At 43.4% G+C, this 22,395-nt stretch overlaps 1 protein-coding gene across 1 annotated transcript in view; it reads left to right on the top strand.

Annotated features, from left to right (window-relative positions):
- The window catches only part of GADL1 (glutamate decarboxylase like 1), a 462,065-nt gene that overhangs the window by 520 nt on the left and 439,150 nt on the right, over window positions 1-22,395 (top strand). The window lies entirely within an intron of this gene.

Below are 22,395 nucleotides of genomic sequence, written 5' to 3'. Positions count from 1 at the left end.
ATGATCCACATAATGCATAAGCCGTGAAATCAAGCTGTCACTAAGGGTTATTATTGAGGTCAAGTATTCCTAGCTGGGGCCTTTTCTGAGAGTTCTGACCCCGAGGTGTCTCGCTCCGATTGCTGTCTCCAGTAGCACCTTAAGTTTCACTTGTTATTATAAAATTATGTACTTTATTTCCTTGTACGGTTAGAGGTTGGGAAAACAATTTTATACTGTGACATTTTTCGGGTTCACTCACCTTTGCAATTTTTTTTTACATTTTTTTTATCAGATTGCACTCGGACCAGTATTATTCAATTATTTTTTCTCAGCTGTTTTCGGCACCAGAAAAAAAATAAAATTGCAGTGTGCATTGCTTTCCCTCTGAAATCTGAAGGGTGTAAGAAAAAAATGCATGCCATACGGACCATCAGAGTAGCATCTGATACCTACAGATCCATTACCATTCTGTAATATAGGAAACTGTAAATGGTCCTGTAAAAGATTAATAGCTGCTGAGTAAAAAAACTGACTCTATACAGATGACAACACAAGTGAGGAAAAAAATCGTCCCACTCTCGGACTAATTTTTTTTATACGCTAGTATGTGCGGAACCTTAATGAGTATTTTTTTTGCAGAGAAAATGAAACAAAACATGGCAAACATTTTGTATGAAGTTTATGATTTGCTTATATTCCTACAGTATGTTTTCTCGGTACATAGTAGACCTTTACAAATTGTTGTCAAAAGTGGTATAAAACTCATGTCTTTATGTTTTATTTGACTTTCTTTGCTAGAAAAAGCTTTTTAAGTTTCCTAATGATAGCACAGAATGTTCTTGTAATATAGTAATAGATAAATGGAGCAAAACTAGAGGAGGGAATAAATAGCGACCAACAAGATTCCATCTCTCCACTTTTTCTCCATTTTCCCTTGTACTAATTTACCTTTATGTTTGAGTTTCTTGATATTTGGGCTTATTCACAGAACTGTATGACAATGTATTAGAATGCCCATACAAATGCATGAGCCTTTACAGCAGGGGTCCCCAACCTGTAGAAACGATCTGGATGCACATATATTGGGGTTTAGAGATGTTTTAGGTATGGTATGCTGGAGGATGATACTACCTGTTAGAGGAGGTCCTTGAAGCTGGATACAACAGAGTGTTGGGAGTCCTTGATGGGATAATACTGAATTGGGGTTTTGTGGGAACCCCTGGATCTCAGTGTACTGCTCTGGAGTGATTTCTGTGGAAAAGCTTTGGTTATCATTATACCTGCAATGGTGGTTTGGTTGACATGACTTTGAGGGGGACATAAGCAGGATGTTGCTCGTGACCCCCTCTCAGAGATGAATGTGGCTCGCGACCCTCTCTCAGTGCTGAATGTGGCTCTCAAGGTCAAAAAGGTTGGGGACCGCTGCTTTTCTAAAGACAAGAAAAATATTTATGTGAGCACACCATGCAATGGAAGTTGCTTGAGAAAATGCAAGCACATAGATCATCTCTGCATTCACATTTCCAGAGAGGCCTTGAACTACAATTTTATGTGAAACTGTTCCAGGGACAGCGCCAGGTTTTCGTGGCCAGGGCAAAATATAGTTATAGTACAATGCCAAAGATTTCACTTACTTCTTACATTACATGAGTGATATCAATAGCTCAGAAACCGGACAGCATAGTCCTCCATACATTATCATGGGCACCACATAGTGCTCCATACAGAATAATGAGCCCCATATATTGCTCCATACAGAATAAAGGACCCCATATAATGCTCCATACAGAATAATAAACTCCATATATGGCTCCATATAGAATAATGGACCCCATATACTGCTACATACAGAATAATGAGCCCCATATATTTCTCCTTACAGTATAATGAGCCCCATATACTGCTCCACACAGAATGGGCCCCATATATTGCTCCACACAGAATGGGTCCCATATAATGCTTTATACAGAATAGGCCCCATATAATGCTCCATACATTATATGATGGGCATCATATAATGCTTCGGTATATGATAGGCCCAATATATTGCTCCAAATATATTGTGCCCCATATAATGATCCATATATAATTGGCACCTTAAGATGCTCCATATTTAATGGGCCCCAGATACTGCTCCATATGTAATTGGCCCCATATACTGCTCAATATTTAATTGGCCCCATAAGATGCTCCATATGTAATTGGTCCCATAAGATGCTGAAAACTGCTCCGGACTTCTCAGCCTTGGCGTCTTACGGCTCTCTGTGCTGTGACTGTTCAAGCAGAGGGTGCACAGTACTGACATCATAGCGCCCCGTGACCTGAGCGTCATAGTCAGAGGATGCGGAAGACGCAGCAGCGGTGAAGTGGGGAGAGGTAAGTATCACAGGTGCCAGGGTGCGGAGCAAGTGAGGGAATTCATTAACGGATGCCGGCACTGGCACAGGTAATGGGCCCCCATAGTGCGCCAATGTCCCCAGTGGGAAATGGGCCCCCTCCCCATAGGGTCACCATAGGGTTCTTCTTTTTCTTGTGGACATCTTACTCTTCTCTCCACTTTTCTTTTCTTTTTTCTTCCCCTTTTTATGTTCCTTTTAAGAATCCTATTATCAAATAGATACTTATATTGGTTATATTAAAAACAACTCGAGTGAAAATGAATTTTTTCCTTTGTATGTCATGTGTTATTCCATGTGGTAACTGACTGAACTCTGACACCTTGTCATGTGATTCAGCGTTTTGGCGCCTACATTTGAAAATGTAAAGCTATTTAAGCTATACCTCTGCTGTTTCTGTATATTTGTTGTCTTTCCTGATAAAGGAGTTATTTGTACTTCTAAACGCCTTGATTAAACCACTATTTTGTTTTACCTTACTGGGATATATGTCTCATCAACTATCAGCAAGCGTGGAAAATGTCCACTAATCCCTTTCATCCTTGAAGCCCATAGTATTCTACATCTTGTACAGACATACATGTGTGCCACTAATACAATAATGTCCCCATCCTGGTCATTTCCTATAATAATGGCCTTCATCCTGGCCCCTTCATATGTTAATGGCCCCATCCTAGGTCCATTTCTGTATTAATATTCCTTATTCTGGACCCTTTTATTTAATAACTAGATGGTGGCCCGATTCTAACGCATCGGGTATTCTAGAATATGCATGTCCACGTAGTATATTGCCCAGCCACGTAGTATATTGCCCAGTCACGTAGTATATTGCCCAGTCACGTAGTATATTGCCCAGTCACGTAGTATATTGCCCAGTCACGTAGTATATTGCCCAGTCACATAGTATATTGCCCAGCGAAGGAGTATATTGCCCAGTGACGGAGTATATTGCACAGCCCACGTAGTATATTGCCCAGCGACGTAGTATATTGCCCAGTCACGTAATATATTGCCCGGCCAAGTAGTCTATTGCCCGGCCACGTAGTATATTGCCCAGTCACGTAGTATATTGCCCAGTCACGTAGTATATTGCCCAGTCATGTAGTATATTGCCCAGTCACATAGTATATTGCCCAGCCACGGAGTATATTGCCCAGCGACGTAGTATATTGCACAGCCCACGTAGTATATTGCCCAGCACAGAGCCACGTAGTATAGAGACTTTAAAAAAAATAAACATATACTCACCTATAGCCCATTGAAGTCCTGCTATACTTACCATCCGCCGCCTTTCCCGCTCCTGGGTTCGCTCTATTGCAAGCGGCAGCTTGCGGTCCCAGGGCTGGTGTGAGCAGGACCTATGATGACGTCACGGACACATGACCATGACGTTACAGCAGGTCCTTGTCGCACACCAGCCCTGGGACCGCAAGCTGCCGCTTGCAATGGAGCGGTCCCGGGAGCGTGGCGAGGAGCGAGAAAGGCGGCAGAGGGTGAGTATAGAAGGTTTTGTTTTTTTTTTAATTATTTTTAACATGACATATTTTTACTATTGATGCTGCCTAGGCAGCATCAATAGTAAATAGTTGGGGACACACAGGGTTAATAGCAGCGGTAACGGAGTGCATTACACTGCGGGCCGTTACCGCTGCCATTAACCCTATGTGAGCGGTGAGTGGAGGGGATTACGGAGCGGGCGCCGGGCAGTGAGTGCAGGGGAGTAGGGGAGGGACTAATCGGACTGTGGCCGTCGCTGATTGGTCGCGGCAGCCATGACAGTCAGCTGCCGAGACCAATCAGCGAATGAAAAACCGTGACAGAAGGACAGACAGACAGACGGAAGTACCACTTAGACAATTATGTATATAGATGTCTTCTATCCTTGGCTCTTTCTTAGTAAAATGTCAACCATCTATAGCCCCTATAATTTGCCCTTCCAGTAATAATGTCCTCCGCTTTTCACCAACACATTTAAAAAAATAAACAATTCTTCTTACCTTCTCCCTTTCCCACGACACGTGGCATCCTTTTCCATATCCAGTTCAGAGGTCGACAACTAACTTTGGCGTGCCTGCCATGAGTGGTGTATTTAGTCATTTCCATGCATGACCCTTGATGAGAATGCCGATATTATCTGCCAACCTCTGATTGAGGTTTTGCAGTGGGTGCAAGAAAAAAATCGGACTGCACACGGTCCATCCGTATGACATCCAATATTTTTGCACAAATCTCGAAGGAAGGAAAAAAATATAAAGCTATAGATAGATGACAGAAAGATGTTAAATGAAATAGATATCTCACAGATATATGTCACCACCCTCCTACATTTTATAAACTTACACCTTTAGTGCCTTTGATGTGGCACTAAAGGGTACTTAGTCTAGTTTAACCTAATAAATAAATTTAAAAAATCACGTGGGGTTCCCCCTATTTTTGAAACCTGAAAGACGTTAAAAAAGAGAGAGAAAGACAAGAGACTGACCCTTGTTCATCAAATTATTAGGAAACAAAGTTCAGTAGCAGATCTGTCCATAGAATTCTCTCACAGTCCTACAACAACAAGAGTTGATTATCTCTTCAAGAAATTTCTCACACTTGCCTATATTCTCTCATGCAAGAGAATCGCATTGATTATGCTAATGATACTAGGCTCAAACTCTGTCAGAGTTTGATCCGAGTGTCATCTGAGTATGATTCAATTCACTTGCATGAGAAAATCACAGCAGAGGTATGGAGAACTTAATTTCTCCATCTTCTCCATTGCCTGTACGTATATTGAGCTGCACTCGGATGACATGTATGGGACTTGTATGGGAGCGCATGATGGGTGCTGATATTCTTGATTCGGCGCCTCCTCTATTTTTCCTACATGTGGATGATGGGTTTCACGCCATCCACACAGTGACCTCAGCATCACATTCTGGTGCAAGTGCACTTCTCTGCCCCGCCGAAGGTAGGGCAAAATACTATAATATACGTACGAGGAACAGCCAAAGAGTGCTCGTGCATGCACATTTCAATACTTTGCTCTGCCAAGTGATATTGTTGATGGTGGCTATTCCATCAAAAAAAGGTCTCTTAGAAAGGGAATTCCCAGAATACCCACACTGGGTTCTAAAGCTCATATTGAAATAACATGTTGATATTATTTTTTTTATAATTTCTCTCTTTCTATCTTTTGAGTGACTCAGCTCGGTCTGGCAGCAACTTTTTCTGGCTAACTCACTTCTGCACTTTGTGCTCTCTCTGTCTGGCCTATAAATCACCCTTTCTCATTGTTATCTTGCTTTATCATAGTTAGGCAATCCAACCATAGCACAGTAGATTGGTGTTCAGACTCAGGCATTCATCAAACTAGAGATCTAAAAACAAGTTGCTCCTATAAATACTGTAAACTCTTGTTTCCCACCAACCAGTGTGCCACAGTCCAGCATCCATGAAGGATTCCTGATACCACTTTATCATAGCGTACCAGGAAGAACTAAACACCATGCCTCCCATAAAATGATGCCATTCTTTTTTCATTCCATTTGACCAAACAGGATGCCTACTCCCTAATTTAGTTTACATAGAACTTAAAAAAAATGCTTGTAGTGTATAAACCATGGACCAGCCATCAATATAATAAATGGGGGTATTAAATGGCACTGCACGCAGCCGTCAGCAGCCAGTATCGGTATAAGGACAGTACATGGATGTTGAGGAAAAATGATAATTACTTACGGGTAATTTGATTTTCCAGAACCATGACAGCACCGTACGTGAGAGATGGCATCCGCCCCCAGGAACAGGAAACCTGTAGCAGAGATATAAGAATGGGGCGGCCCCTCTCTCCTCAGTTTGTTTCAGAGTATGGAAGATGACCGCTTTGTTAGTACACAGTTATGTATTCTATTTACATTGTACAAGTTTCTATTAGTTTTTTATCTATATATATATTTCCTTACACTTATTTACTTATATATAATAAGTTTTTTTTTTTTTTTTTTGTGAATCACACAACCATCACCAAGATAGGGCGGGAATTAATGCGGTGCTGTCATGGTTCTGGAAAATCAAATTACCCGTAAGTAATTATCATTTTTTCCCTTCACCATGACAGCACCGTACGTGAGAGGAAGAAATAGAAGACTCCTAGGGTGGGACAACAGCAGATAACACCTTTCTCCCAAAAGACAAGTCTGAAAGACCTAAGTCTAGTCTATAATGCCGGAAGAAGGTAGATGGTGAAGACCATACCGCTGCTTTACAAATCTGTTCCACCGAGGCGCATGCCCTTTCCGCCCAGGATGTGGCAATAGCACGCGTGGAGTGAGCCGTGACACCTTGTGGGGGAACTTGACCAGAAGAGGAATATGAAAGTGAGATAGCTGTACGCAACCACCGTGCAATAGTCGCCTTTGAGGCCTTTTTTCCCCTGTTTGTCCCCTGGAAGGTGACAAAAAGGGCCGATGACTGACGCCAAGATTTTGAGGCTTCTATGTATTGAAGCAGGCAACGTCTGACATCGAGACAATGGAAGGTTTGCTCCCCCTGGGATTTTGGTTGGGGACAAAATGAGGGAAGAATAATTTCCTGGTCTCTATGAAATTTTGAATTGACCTTCGGAAGGAAGGCAGGATCGGTTTTGATAACCATTTTGTCATCATGAAAGGTGGTGTAAGGAGGGTTCACCGACATAGCCTGTAATTCACAAGTACGACGGGCAGAAGTTAGAGCAACCAGAAGGACCGTTTTTAGGGTCAAGGATTTTATTGATATAGAATCAAGAGGCTCAAAGGGGGAAACGGTTAGAGCATTTAACACTAAATTTAAATCCCAGGGAGCCACTTTAGGTAATAATTTTGAGGGTCTGGATGTAAAAGAGGCTCGTATGAACCTATAGACCCAAGGGTGATCAGCAAGTTTATGATCAAACAGCGCACCCAGGGCAGAGACTTGCACTTTTAAGGTGCTAGTAGACAGACCCCTTTCCAACCCTTTTTGGAGAAATTCAAGAATTTCTTTTACCGGGACTTGCTGACTTGTTTCGGACAATTGTCGCCCCGAGAAATCTAGGAACTTTTGCCAGATGTTTTGGTATTTCTCTGAGGTGACCTTTTTCCTGCTGGCTAGCAACGTGATTACCAAAGGGTTTGAGAATCCTTTTGCTAACAGAAGTCCCCTCTCAAGTTCCAGGCGGTGAGGTGTAGCCTGTGTACTTGGGGATGTTGAACTGGTCCCTGGTGCAGGAGATCCGGGGCATCCGGAAAGATCCATGGGTCCGAGATAGACATGCGTCTGAGCCACGTGAACCATGCCCTTTTCGGCTAAAACGGAGCTATGAGGATCACTCGTGCCTTGTCTTCCCGAATTTTCCTGAGGACTGTCGGGATTAATGGTATTGGGGGAAACGCGTATGCTAGGTGGAAGTCCCACCGATATAGAAACGCGTCTACTCCCTCCGGGTGTTCTCTTGGGTTCAGAGAATAGAACTTCTTCACCTTCCGATTTTCTTTTGTGGCGAATAGGTCTATCTCTGGAACGCCCCAGCTGGCACATATTTCGCCAAACACTCGCTGGTTCAGGGACCACTCCCCTTGACATAGCGTGTGACGGCTCAAGAAGTCGGCTACCTGATTCTCTGACCCTCTTAAGTATGTTCCGGTTAGTGAAAGAAGGTTGTTCTCGGCCCATGTAAAAAGTTCTTTGGCCTCTGCCATAAGGGATGGTGACCTTGTGCCCCCTTGGTGATTTATATAGGCTATCGTCGTGTTGTTGTCGGAGAGCACTACAACATGTCTTCCCCGAATCCTTTCTCCTATATGAAGAAGTGCCAGCCGTACTGCAGACAATTCCTTCAGATTGGAGGATGCTGAGGTCATTGGGATCCCCCATTGACCCTGTAGGACCTGATCCTCCAAGTGTGCTCCCCACCCCCATGGACTCGCATCGGTAGTAACGACTAATGGATCTTGTACTGACCATGGCACTGCGTTGCTTAAATTTTCTGTTTTCAGCCACCATTCTAGTGAGTCCTAAACTGTTGGAGATAGAAGAATCTTCCGATTTAGATTGTACGGACTCCTGTCCTGTTCGGCCAGAATCTGCCATTGTAACTCTCGTGTGTGGCTTTGTGCCCACCGAGTTGCTGGAATCGTTGCCGTCAGGACTCCTAAGAGCGACATTGCATTTCTCAGGGAGATAGTCCGTTGTAGTTGAAACAATTGTATCTTCTGCCGAATAGATTGAATTTTTCTCTGTGGGAGGACACACTCTTGCTTGACTGAATCCAATAAGATTCCGAGGAATTCTTGAGTCTGTGTTGGGACGAGTCTTGATTTTTTCAGGTTTATCATCCATCCCAATCTGGTTAGTACTTCCAGTACTCTTGCGACTGCTTTCTCGCAATTTTCTTTGCTGTTTGCTATTACCAAAAAATCGTCCAAATATGGTACCAACATTATGTCTTCTTTCCTGATGAAAGATGCCACCTCGGAAATAATTTTTGTGAATATGCGGGGCGCTATGGCTACCCCAAAGGGAAGACACTGATACTGTAGATGGACGGGGGTCTTTGCAAGTTTTACCACTAATCTTAGATATTGTTGGTGTTGGACAGCGATTGGCACATGGTAGTAAGCATCTGTGAGATCGATCACTGCCATGTAACAGTATGGGTTGAGTACTTTCACTGCGGTTTTTAAGGTCTCCATCTTGAATTTTTCTATTTGAATATAATGGTTCAGGGCCTTCAGGTTGAATATTACCCTCAGCGAGCCGTCTGGTTTTGGTGTTAAAAATAAGGTGCTGTAGAACCCTTTCCCTATCTCCTGATGAGGTACTTTTATTAATACCTCTTTTTGGATGAGGAGATGAATTTCTCTCTCTAGTGTGGCCTGATTTTTCCCCGCCACTTGGGTCATTTTTACCCGATTTGGTGGGAGGATGGAGAACTTGAGTTTTAGACCCTCTGACAATAAGTTGGTTACCCATTGAGAAGCCGGCAGTGCTGCCCAGTGATAGACAAACCGCCGGAGTCTTCCCCCCACCGGAAAGCTGGCGTCATTGAGGTCTGGGATCAGACTTGGGAGGAGGCTTGTTGAAAAGAAATCCTTTTTCTTTCCGGTCTCTCCAAGGTCTGCCTCGACTAGACCTGTCATCTGATCGGCCGCGGGTTCCTCTATATCCAGATCCACGAAAGGACGAACGAGAGGTTTCCCACCGGCGTCTGGGAAAGGAAGGAGGTGGAAACCGCTTTTTCTTGTCCGACGCTTTCTCAAGGATCTCGTCCAGAGCCTTGCCAAAAAGGTATTGCCCTTCACAGGGTACTCCGCAGAGTTTGACCTTCGACTGAAAGTCAGCTGTCCAATTCTTCAGCCACAATGCTCTACGTCCTGAATTGGATAAAGCACATGCACGTGCGGCACTCCTCACGGAGTCTATTGAGGCATCCGCCAGGAACCTCGCGGCGCCCTGAAGAGAGGGCAATGCTTCCAGTAGTCTCTCTCTCGGGCATTTGTTTCTGATTTGGTCACTTAACTCCTCCAACCACTTGACCATAGCCCGTGCCGTGCAAGTGGCAGCAACCCCGGGTTTAAATGACCATGTTGCTGCTTCCCAGGCCGACTTTAGAAAAGCATCTGCTTTTTTGTCGAGGGGGTCTTTTAGGGCTCCCATGTCCTCAAATGGTAAAGCAACCCCCTTAGAGGTGCTGGCGATGGCTGCATCTAACTTAGGCGCCTTATCCCACTTCTCACAGACCTCCTCGTTAAAGGGGTATTTGCGTTTCAAAGCCTGAGGGATGGACATCTTTTTATTAGGCTTTTTCCACTCCCGTTTTATTAAATTGACTATGTTATCATGGAAGGGAAAAAATTTCTTCTTTTTCTCCTCCAAATTACTAAACATAGTATCTTGGACTGTCCGCGGTTCCTTAGGAGTCTCTACTCCCATAGTCGTTCTGACTAGTTTGAGCAGCTTTCCAATATCTTCTGATTGAAAATAAGGGTGACCATACTCCTCATCTGAGGAGTCTAAATCTGAGGCATCAGAGGGGGTTAAGGCTCCCGGCTCTTCCCCTGAATCTACGTCCGACCCTTGCTCACTTGTTGGGGGAGGGGGGGTTCCCTTTGTGTGATGTTTCAGCTGCTCCTTAACCGTGGACTTAACTTCCTCTCGTATAATCGATTTAATATTTTGTAATAAGGAAGATGATTCCTCCGCAACTGTTTTATCGATACAGGGCTGGCAGATTTTCTTGCTGTATAGCTTGGGGAGAGTGTCCTTACATAGTGGACAGGCCCTATTTTTCTGTTTGGAAGTGGTTTTCTTTCCCTAAAAAACACAGTGTAGAGGGTATCAGTGTGTGGTTTGCCTTACAAAGGCACTCACCCCTCCAGGACCCCAGATACCGCGGTAGCGTGAGTCTCCTCAGACATTCTGGGCGCAGGCATCAGCAGCGTCTCTGGATCCATCGCTGGTTCGGTCATCTTCAGGCGATTGCTTGAAGTGTAGAACCAGCGATCCCTCTTGCCGCTTCTATTATATATAGTAGAAGGAGCGGTGTGCGCGCCTCTGGAGCAGCTTCCATCCGGAAGTGTCCAGCACACCGGCTCCTTTCGGCGTGTGACGCTACTTCCGGCGCGACCAGAAGTCGTCCTCCTTCACTTCGGCGGCCGGCGTCAGTGAAGGACACGCCCCCCCAGACCTGCCTCCTGCCCAGAGCGGTCGCCGGGGAGTCCGGCGAGGGGAGAAAACAGGCGCGCACAGAAGCCCCTTCACCCGGGCAGCACCGCACGCAGCGCCGCCGAGCATGGCTGCCCCCCCGCGGACCTCGGCCTCCGGACTGGACTCATCAGAGGGGGTATCCCTCTGGAGGTAGGAGCTCTGCAACAGGCGTCCACCTGCAGGAACAGGAAACCAAACTGAGGAGAGAGGGGCCGCCCCATTCTTATATCTCTGCTACAGGTTTCCTGTTCCTGGGGGCGGATGCCATCTCTCACGTACGGTGCTGTCATGGTGAAGGGAAAACAGAGGGACCAGATTTGAAGAAGGGTTAGGAAGGAAGAACGGGGATAGTTAGATAGGTGAGATTATAACCTTGTCAAAAGAAATGTGTTTTTAGAGCATATGTAAAACTGTGAATACTGAGAATTAACTGCATTGTCTATGATAGTACATTAGAGAGAACTGATTCAGCATGAGAAAAGTCTTGACATGGGAGTGGAAGGCTTGTTTGTATTATTGAGGATGTCAGTCTCAGATTATTAGTGGAATAGAGAGAATGAGTAGAGTTATAGACATACAGTAGATGAGGGAGGAGTTGTAGGGTGCTGCTGAACAGGGAAGAACGTTGTATGTGGGGGTGATAAGTTTATATTGTATTCTGGAGATGAGTAACCAGTGTAATGAATGACACAGGGTGAAATCAGAGGTGTACCGGCTGGAAAGAAATTTGACCACGGGGCTGCTGCATTCAAGGTGGATTATAGAAAGGGGGTTTAATAAGAGGGAGGCTTATTAGTAGAGAGCTGCACTAGTCCAGACAAGAGAGAATAATATAGACTAGAGCTGGGCGAACCCGAGCAGTAAAGTTTGGCATCTGTACTGAACACCTACTTCACCTGGAAGTTTTAAAAAAACTGACTTGGTTCCCCTGTACTTTTGATAACCAGCCAGGCAAAACTCACAGCTGGGGGCTGAAACCCTCAGCTGTTAGCTTCAGCAAGGCTGGTTATCAAGAATAGTGGGGTCGCCATGCCATATTTTTTAGTTAGTTAAACAAATAATTAAAAAAAACGGATTGGGTCTCCCCCGTTTTTGACAACCAGCCTTTCTAAAGCAGACAGCTGGGGACTGGTATTCTCAGGCTACTAAGGGGCCATGGATATTGCCCTGATCCTAAAAATAGCAGTTTGTAACTCCCCAGAAAAGGTGCATGTATTAGATCATATTTGTGGGGTTGATGTCACCTTTGTATTGTCAGATGACATCAAGCCCACAGATGAGTAATTGAGAAGCATCTATAAGACACCTATCAATTACTAATCCTATAGTTATATGGTAAATATGTCATATGGTTTTTGTCTACTGAAGAAGAAGTGGGCTACACTTTGAAATGCGTAGAAAAATAAAAAAAAACTTTTTTTTTTTTTCTTTTTTTTCATTTTCTCCGGCATTTGATGTTTTTTCATCACCTGGTAGCGCGGATACAGACCACAAACCTTCCATTTGTTGCATATGATAAATTAAGACACAGCCAGAATAAAGCACTTTTTTATTTAAAAATAAGCAGTTACAGTATACTCACCTAAGGCCCATTCCATTGAATACCTTGTCTCCTGTAATAAAAACAAAAATCTGTCCGTTTTTCTGTCCTACACCATAATTCATTTCTAGTTCATCTGGCCGGGGCAGAGATGTGACCGTCCAGTGTGAGAACCACTGGTGAATGAGCTGCTGCGAGCACAGTATCAGTGACTAGTGGTGACATAATCGAGGTTATTGCTGGTCACTGAGGCTGCATTCCCAGCCGGGCTGAACTGCGGTGACCTTGATGAGATCCTCGCTAGCGCAGTGAGAAACAGATTCATGGTGCTGAGGCGAGTTCACTGCAGTTCAAATTCATCGCAGTCAAATTCTCCTGATTAACTGTGGTGAATCTATGAGGTAAAAATAGAGCTCTTTTGCCACAATGATCAAAGGTATGTGTGCATAAAAAAGCACTGAATTTCGGGAAACAAACATCTCACCAACCATTAAGCATGGGAGTGGATCAATCATGCTTTGGGGCTGTGTTGTAGCCAATGGCACAGGGAACATTTTATGGGTAGAGGTAAAAATGGATTCAATTTCAACAAATTCTTGATGCAAACATAGCACTATCTTAAAAACCCGAAGTTGAAAATAGACTACAATAACTTTTTTTGTTATTTTGACCATTTCTCATTTTCAGAAAATAAATACAAAATTTATTGCTTGGAACTTCAAAGACATGTTGTCAGTAGTTTGTAGAATAAAAGAACAGTTTACATTTTACTCAAAAATATACCTATAAAGAGAAAAATCAGACAAACTGAACATTTTGCAGTGGTCTCTTAATTTTTGCCAGAGCTGTATGTTTCAGCCTTTCATCAATGTTTGTCTGCTGTCCACGTCCAGCAATTAGCTGCAGTGACAGGGGTTGCAAATATCTTGATTATGTTGCACACCGTGGACATTATAATCTCTGGAGATGGACTTGTAACCTTGAGATTGTTGATATTATTCAGCAATTTTGCTTCTCAAGTACTCAGATAGTTGTCTTCCCTTTCTGTTCTCCGTGCTTATTGTGGCCGACACAGACACACATTGCAAAGATTGAGACAACTTTTCCCTTTTTTATCTGGTTTCAGGTGTGATTTTCATATTGCCCACACCTGTTTCTTGCCACAGGTGAGTTTGAATGAGCATCACATGCTTGAAACATAGTTGTTTACCCACAATTTTGGAAAAGTGTCAACAATTTTGTCTAGCCTATTATTGGGATTATGTATGAAATAGTGTCCAATTTGCCTTTTTTTCTCTATTTTTTGTGTTGGTTCAGTACACACAATGGAAATAAATATGTATATAACAAAACATCTGTAGTTACAATAATTTTCTGGGAGAAATACTTTTTATGGAACAATTTTAGGATGTTAACACTTTCAGCCATTAATTTATAATATACAGGGTATCCAGCAGTGTGTGTGCATGTACAGTGGGAAAAATAAGTATTGAACACCTCACCAATAGGGTTGAGCGAAACGGGTCGAACATTTTCAAAAGTCGCCGACTTTTGGCTAAGTCGGGGTTTCATGAAACCCGATCCGACCCCTGTGCGGGGTCGGCCATGCGGTACGCGACTTTCGCGCCAAAGTCGCGTTTCAATGACGCGAAAAGCGCCATTTCTCAGCCAATGAAGGTAAACACAGAGTGTGGGCAGCGTGATGACATAGGTCCTGGTCCCCACCATCTTAGAGAAGGGCATTGCAGTGATTGGCTTGCTGTCTGCGACGTCACAGGGGCTATAAAGAGGCGTTCCCGCCGACCGCCATCTTACTGCTGCTGATCTGAGCTTAGGGAGAGGTTGCTGCAGCTTTGTCAGAAGCAGGGATAGCGTTAGGCAGGGTCCATTAACCACAAAACCGCTTGTGCTGCAGCGATTTGCACTGTCCAACACCACCCTCGGTGTGCAGGGACAGTGGAAGTTTTTTTTTTTTTTTTTTTCCCCTCAGCGCTGTAGCTCATTGGGCTGCCCTAGAAGGCTCCCTGATAGCTGCATTGCTGTGTGTACGCCGCTGTGCAAACCAACTGCTTTTTTCAAAGCACAAATCCTCTTGTTCCTTCCTTTCTGCACAGCTATCTTTTTTGTTTGTCCACACTTTTTATTTCATTTGTGCATCAGTCCACTCCTTATTGCTGCCTGCCATACCTGGCTGAGATTACTGCAGGCAGGGAGATAGTAGCTGCCTGCCATACCTGGCTGAGATTACTGCAGGCAGGGAGATAGTAATTGTAGGACATTCCCTGTTTTTTTTTTTTTTTTTTTTTTGGTGGGAGATTAAGATTGGCAATTTGGCATTTCTGCTAGAGTGCCATCCCTGTGTGTGCCATCTCTCTCACATAGTGGGCCATAGAAAGCCTTTTCATTTTTCTGTATTTTTTTTTGTGGGGTGTATAAATTCTCCCTGATAAAAATACAGTGGGAGATTAATATTGGCCTTTGGGCTTGTGTGCCAGTCCTGAGTGTGCCATCTCTCTCACAAATAGTGGGCCATAGAAAGCCTATTTTATTTTTTTTTGGGTTTTATAAATTCTCCCTGAAAAAAAGGGAGATTAATATTGGCCTCTGGGCTTGTGTGCCAGTCCTGAGCGTGCCATCTGTGCCAGCCCTGAGCGTGCCATCTCTCTCACAAATAGTGGGCCATAGAAAGCCTATTTAATTTTTTTTTTGGTTTTATAAATTCTCCCTGAAAAAAAGGGAGATTAATATTGGCCTCTGGGCTTGTGTGCCAGTTGTGAGCGTGCCATCTGTGCCAGTCCTGAGCGTGCCATCTCTCTCACAAATAGTGGGCCATAGAAAGCCTATTTAATTTTTTTTTTTGTTTTATAAATTTTCCCTGAAAAAAGGGAGATTAATATTGGCCTCTGGGCTTGTGTGCCAGTTGTGAGCGTGCCATCTGTGCCAGTCCTGAGCGTGCCATCTCTCTCACAAATAGTGGGCCATAGAAAGCCTATTTAATTTTTTTTTTGGTTTTATAAATTTTCCCTGAAAAAAGGGAGATTAATATTGGCCTCTGGGCTTGTGTGCCAGTTGTGAGCGTGCCATCTGTGCCAGTCCTGAGCGTGCCATCTCTCTCACAAATAGTGGGCCATAGAAAGCCTATTTAAATATTTTTTTGGTTTTATAAATTCTCCCAGAAAAAAAGGGAGATTAATATTGGCCTCTGGGCTTCTGTGCCAGTCCTGAGCGTGCCATCTGTGCCAGTCCTGAGCGTCCCATCTCTCTCACAAATAGTGGGCCATAGAAAGCCTATTTTTTTTTTTTTTGGGGTTTTAGAAATTCTCCCTGGAAAAAAAAAGGGAGATTAATATTGCCCTTTGGGCTTGTGTGCCAGTACTAAGCGTTCCATCTCTCTCTCTCTCTCAGTCAGTGGGCCATAGAACGCCTATTTTTGGTTTTATTTGTTTTCTAAATTCTCCCTGAAAAAATCATTTTATTTTATTTGGTTTCTAAATTCTTCCTGATAAAATCATATTTTTTTTATTATTTTTTTTTCTAAAGTCTCCCTGAAAAAAAAAAAAAAAAAAAAAAAACAGTGGGAGATTAATATTGGCCTTTCTGCTTGTGTGCCAGTCTTGACTCCTGGGTGCGTCATCTCTCAGTCAGTGGGCCATAGAACGCCTATTTTTGGTTTTATTTGTTTTATAAATTCTCCCTGAAAAAATCATTTTATTTTATTTGGTTTCTAAATTCTTCCTGATAAAATCATATTTTTTTTATTATTTTTTTTTCTAAAGTCTCCCTGAAAAAAAAAAAAAAAAACAACCAAAAAAAACAGTGGGAGATTAATATTGGCCTTTCTGCTTGTGTGCCAGTCTTGACTCCTGGGTGTGCCATCTCTCTCTCTCTCTCTCTCTCTCTCTCTCTCTCTCTCCAATTGTGGTCCATAGAAAGCCTATATTTTTTTTCCTTGATTTGGGTTCCAAAATCTACCAGATAAAATAACTACATCAATCATTGGTAGAAAAATATTGGCCTCTGGGCTTGTGTGCCACTCCTGACTCCTGTGTGCGTCATCTCTCAGTCAGTGGGCCATAGAACGCCTATTTTTGTTTTTATTTTTTTTATAAATTCTCCCTGAAAAAATCATTTTATTTTATTTGGTTTCTAAATTCTTCCTGATAAAATCATATTTTTTTTATTATTTTTTTTTCTAAAGTCTCCCTGAAAAAAAAAAAAAAACAAACAAAAAAAACAGTGGGAGATTAATATTGGCCTTTCTGCTTGTGTGCCAGTCTTGACTCCTGGGTGCGTCATCTCTCAGTCAGTGGGCCATAGAACGCCTATTTTTGGTTTTATTTGTTTTATAAATTCTCCCTGAAAAAATCATTTTATTTTATTTGGTTTCTAAATTCTTCCTGATAAAATCATATTTTTTTTATTATTTTTTTTTCTAAAGTCTCCCTGAAAAAAAAAAAAAAAAACAACCAAAAAAAACAGTGGGAGATTAATATTGGCCTTTCTGCTTGTGTGCCAGTCTTGACTCCTGGGTGTGCCATCTCTCTCTCTCTCTCTCTCTCTCTCTCTCTCCAATTGTGGTCCATAGAAAGCCTATATTTTTTTTCCTTGATTTGGGTTCCAAAATCTACCAGAGAAAATAACTACATCAATCATTGGTAGAAAAATATTGGCCTCTGGGCTTGTGTGCCACTCCTGACTCCTGTGTGCGTCATCTCTCAGTCAGTGGGCCATAGAACGCCTATTTTTGTTTTTATTTGTTTTATAAATTCTCCCTGAAAAAATCATTTTATTTTATTTGGTTTCTAAATTCTTCCTGATAAAATCATATTTTTTTTATTATTTTTTTTTCTAAAGTCTCCCTGAAAAAAAAAAAAAAAAAACAAACAAAAAAAACAGTGGGAGATTAATATTGGCCTTTCTGCTTGTGTGCCAGTCTTGACTCCTGGGTGTGCCATCTCTCTCTCTCTCTCTCTCTCTCCAATTGTGGTCCATAGAAAGCCTATATTTTTTTTCCTTGATTTGGGTTCCAAAATCTACCAGAGAAAATAACTACATCAATCATTGGTAGAAAAATATTGGCCTCTGGGCTTGTGTGCCACTCCTGACTCCTGTGTGCGTCATCTCTCAGTCAGTGGGCCATAGAACGCCTATTTTTGTTTTTATTTTTTTTATAAATTCTCCCTGAAAAAATCATTTTATTTTATTTGGTTTCTAAATTCTTCCTGATAAAATCATATTTTTTTTATTATTTTTTTTTCTAAAGTCTCCCTGAAAAAAAAAAAAAAAAAACAAACAAAAAAAACAGTGGGAGATTAATATTGGCCTTTCTGCTTGTGTGCCAGTCTTGACTCCTGGGTGTGCCATCTCTCTCTCTCTCTCTCTCTCCAATTGTGGTCCATAGAAAGCCTATATTTTTTTTCCTTGATTTGGGTTCCAAAATCTACCAGAGAAAATAACTACATCAATCATTGGTAGAAAAATATTGGCCTCTGGGCTTGTGTGCCACTCCTGACTCCTGTGTGCGTCATCTCTCAGTCAGTGGGCCATAGAACGCCTATTTTTGTTTTTATTTTTTTTATAAATTCTCCCTGAAAAAATCATTTTATTTTATTTGGTTTCTAAATTCTTCCTGATAAAATCATATTTTTTTTATTATTTTTTTTTCTAAAGTCTCCCTGAAAAAAAAAAAAAAAAACAAACAAAAAAAACAGTGGGAGATTAATATTGGCCTTTCTGCTTGTGTGCCAGTCTTGACTCCTGGGTGTGCCATCTCTCTCTCTCTCTCTCTCTCCAATTGTGGTCCATAGAAAGCCTATATTTTTTTTCCTTGATTTGGGTTCCAAAATCTACCAGAGAAAATAACTACATCAATCATTGGTAGAAAAATATTGGCCTCTGGGCTTGTGTGCCACTCCTGACTCCTGTGTGCGTCATCTCTCAGTCAGTGGGCCATAGAACGCCTATTTTTGTTTTTATTTTTTTTCTAAATTCTCCCTGAAAAAATCATTTTATTTTATTTGGTTTCTAAATTCTTCCTGATAAAATCATATTTTTTTTATTATTTTTTTTTCTAAAGTCTCCCTGAAAAAAAAAAAAAAAAAACAAACAAAAAAAACAGTGGGAGATTAATATTGGCCTTTCTGCTTGTGTGCCAGTCTTGACTCCTGGGTGTGCCATCTCTCTCTCTCTCTCTCTCTCTCTCTCTCTCTCCAATTGTGGTCCATAGAAAGCCTATATTTTTTTTCCTTGATTTGGGTTCCAAAATCTACCAGAGAAAATAACTCCATCAATCATTGGTAGAAAAATATTGGCCTCTGGGCTTGTGTGCCACTCCTGATTCCTGTGTGCGTCATCTCTCACTCAGTGGCCCATAGAAAGCATATAGTTTGTTACATTTGTTTTCTAAATTCTCCCTGCAAAAATCTATTTTTTTTTTTTTGGGGGGTTTCTAAAGTGTTCCTGAAAAAAATAAAAATAAAAAAAAAATAATAGTGTGACATTAATATTAACATTTGTGCTTCAGTGACAGTCCTGCGTGTGGGGCATCTCTCTAATTTGCAGCCACCAAAAAAAGAGTGTGTAACATTGGGCCTGATTTTCGCTGTGGTCTCACCAACCTGTAAAGGGGTAGCTAAATCATACTGAAGTTATAGCTCACCGTGTAAGTTGTGTGACTGCAACAAATAACGTTAGTTTGGTTACGTTTTTAAAACAATGAGGAAGTCTAGTGGAAGAGGTCGTGGCCGGGGGCGTTCATTGTCAGCTGGTAATGAGGGTAGTGGTAGTGGTGGAGCATCAGGTGGTCGTGGGGAAAAAAATATTGCACCTAAGTCTGGAGCTGTGGAGCCAGGTTCGTCGTCCGGCTACACAAGGCCTCGAACGCTCCCTTTTCTGGGATTAGGAAAACCGCTTTTAAAGCCGGAGCAGCAAGAGCAAGTTTTGGCTTATCTTGCTGACTCAGCCTCTAGCTCTTTTGCCTCCTCTCGTGAAACTGGTAAAAGTAAAAGCAGCGCGTCGTTAGTGGATGTTCACGGTCAGGGACAAGTCACTTCCTTGTCCTCTTCAGCAAAAACAACAACAGAGAAGAATGCAGCAGGCGACACAACGGGTTACTCCATGGAGCTCTTTACACATACCGTCCCTGGCTTAGAAAGTGAAGCAGTTAACAGTCCATGCCCATTACAAGTTGAATCTGACATGGAGTGCACTGACGCACAGCCACAGCCAGACTACTATGCTGGTCCTTTGACTCAGACCACAACATTGCCCTCGCAGGGTGCTGATCAAGAATCAGACCCTGATGAGACTATGTTGCCCCATCACGAACGCTATACCACCAAACGACACGGTGACACAGACGAAGTTGCGCAGGAGGTACAAGAAGAGTTATTAGATGACCCAGTTCTTGACCCCGATTGGCAGCCATTGGGGGAACAGGGTGCAGGCGGCAGCAGTTCTGAAGCAGAGGAGGAGGAGGGGCCGCAGCAGGCATCAACATCGCCACAGGTTCCATCTGCCGGGCCCGTATCTTGCCCAAAACGCGTGGCAAAGCCAAAACCTGGTGGAGGACAGCGTGGCCATCCGGTTAAAGCTCAGTCTGCAATGCCTGAAAAGGTATCCGATGCTAGAAAGAGTGCAGTCTGGCATTTTTTTAAACAACATCCAATTGATCAGCGCAAAGTCATCTGTCAAAAATGTTCTACTTCCTTAAGCAGAGGTCAGAATCTGAAAAGTCTCAATACTAGTTGCATGCATAGACATTTAACCACCATGCATTTGAAAGCTTGGACTAACTACCAAACGTCCCTTAAGGTTGTTGCACCCTCGGCCAATGAAGCTAGTCATCAACGCAACATCCCTTCCGGCAGTGTAGGACCACCATTTAGCGCACCACCTGCTGTATCTGTGCAGGTATCTTTGCCAGGCCAAAGCAGTCAGGGTCAGGGAATCACCAGTTTCGTAGTAGGAAACACTGCATCTAGGGCACCGGCGGCAACAATACCATCTCCCACCGTCTCTCAGTCTGCCATGTCCACCGGCACCCCCGCTAGTTCCACGATCTCCAGCTCTCCAGTCCAGCTCACCCTACATGAGACTATGGTTAGAAAAAGGAAATACTTAGCCTCGCATCCGCGTACACAGGGTTTGAACGCCCACATAGCTAGACTAATCTCGTTAGAGATGATGCCCTACCGGTTAGTTGAAAGCGAAGCTTTCAAAGACCTGATGGACTACGCTGTACCACGCTACGAGCTACCCAGTCGACACTTTTTTTCCAGAAAAGCCATCCCAGCCCTCCACCAGCATGTTAAAGAGCGCATCGTCCATGCACTCAGGCAATCTGTGAGCACAAAGGTGCACCTGACAACAGATGCATGGACCAGTAGGCATGGCCAGGGACGTTACGTGTCCATCACGGCACACTGGGTAAATGTGGTGGATTCAGGGTCCACAGGGGACAGCAAGTTTCGGACAGTTCTGCCTAGCCCACGGTCTAGTAAACAGTTGTCTGTAGCCGTTCGCACCCCCTCCTCCTCCTCCTCCTCCTCGTCCTCCTGCAGAAGCAAGAGCTCGTCCACAGACCGCAGTCGCACAAACACTCCATCCGCACCTGCCACTGTTGCACACCAGGTCTCCCATTATGGGGCAGCTACTGGCAAACGTCAGCAGGCTGTATTGGCTATGAAGTGTTTGGGCGACAATAGACACACCGCGGAAGTTCTGTCCGAGTTCTTGCAGCAAGAAACGCAGTCGTGGCTGGGCACTGTAGATCTTGAGGCAGGCAAGGTAGTGAGTGATAACGGAAGGAATTTCATGGCTGCCATCTCCCTTTCCCAACTGAAACACATTCCTTGCCTGGCTCACACCTTAAACCTGGTGGTGCAGTGCTTCCTGAAAAGTTATCCGGGGTTATCCGACCTGCTCCTCAAAGTGCGTGGACTTTGCGCACATATCCGCCGTTCGCCTGTACACTCCAGCCGTATGCAGACCTATCAGCGTTCTTTGAACCTTCCCCAGCATCGCCTAATCATAGACGTTGCAACAAGGTGGAACTCAACACTGCACATGCTTCAGAGACTGTGCGAACAGAGGCGGGCTGTTATGTTTTTGTGGGAGGATACACATACACGGGCAGGCAGTAGGATGGCAGACATGGAGTTGTCAGGTGTGCAGTGGTCGAAGATTCAAGACATGTGTCAAGTCCTTCAGTGTTTTGAGGAATGCACACGGCTGGTTAGTGCAGACAACGCCATAATAAGCATGAGCATCCCCCTAATGCGTCTGCTGATGCAAAGTTTGACGCACATAAAGGATCAGGCGTCTGCACCAGAGGAAGAGGAAAGCCTTGATGACAGTCAGCGATTGTCTGGTCAGGGCAGTGTACATGACGAGGTACCGGGCGAAGAGGAGGTGGAGGATGAGGAGGATGATGGGGATGAGTATATTTTTAATGAGGAAGCTTTCCCGGGGGCACGGGAAATTGGTGGCGTGGCAAGGCCGGGTTCTGGTTTTTTGAGGGACACAAGTGAAGTAGATTTGCCTGCAACTGCCCCTCAACCAAGCACAACCGCAGATTTGACAACGGGAACTTTGGCCCACATGGCGGATTATGCCTTGCGTATCCTCAAAAGGGACACACGCATTACAAAAATGATGAACGATGACGATTACTGGTTGGCCTGCCTCCTTGATCCTCGCTATAAAGGCAAATTGCAAAATATTATGCCACATGAGAACTTGGAACTAATATTAGCAACAAAACAATCA

The sequence above is a fragment of the Ranitomeya imitator genome, chromosome 6, assembly GCF_032444005.1.
Source record: "Ranitomeya imitator isolate aRanImi1 chromosome 6, aRanImi1.pri, whole genome shotgun sequence".
In the NCBI taxonomy this organism is placed as follows: domain Eukaryota; kingdom Metazoa; phylum Chordata; class Amphibia; order Anura; family Dendrobatidae; genus Ranitomeya; species Ranitomeya imitator.
The sequence above is the reverse complement of the archived record's forward strand: the minus strand, read 5'-3'. Positions and strand labels throughout refer to the sequence as shown.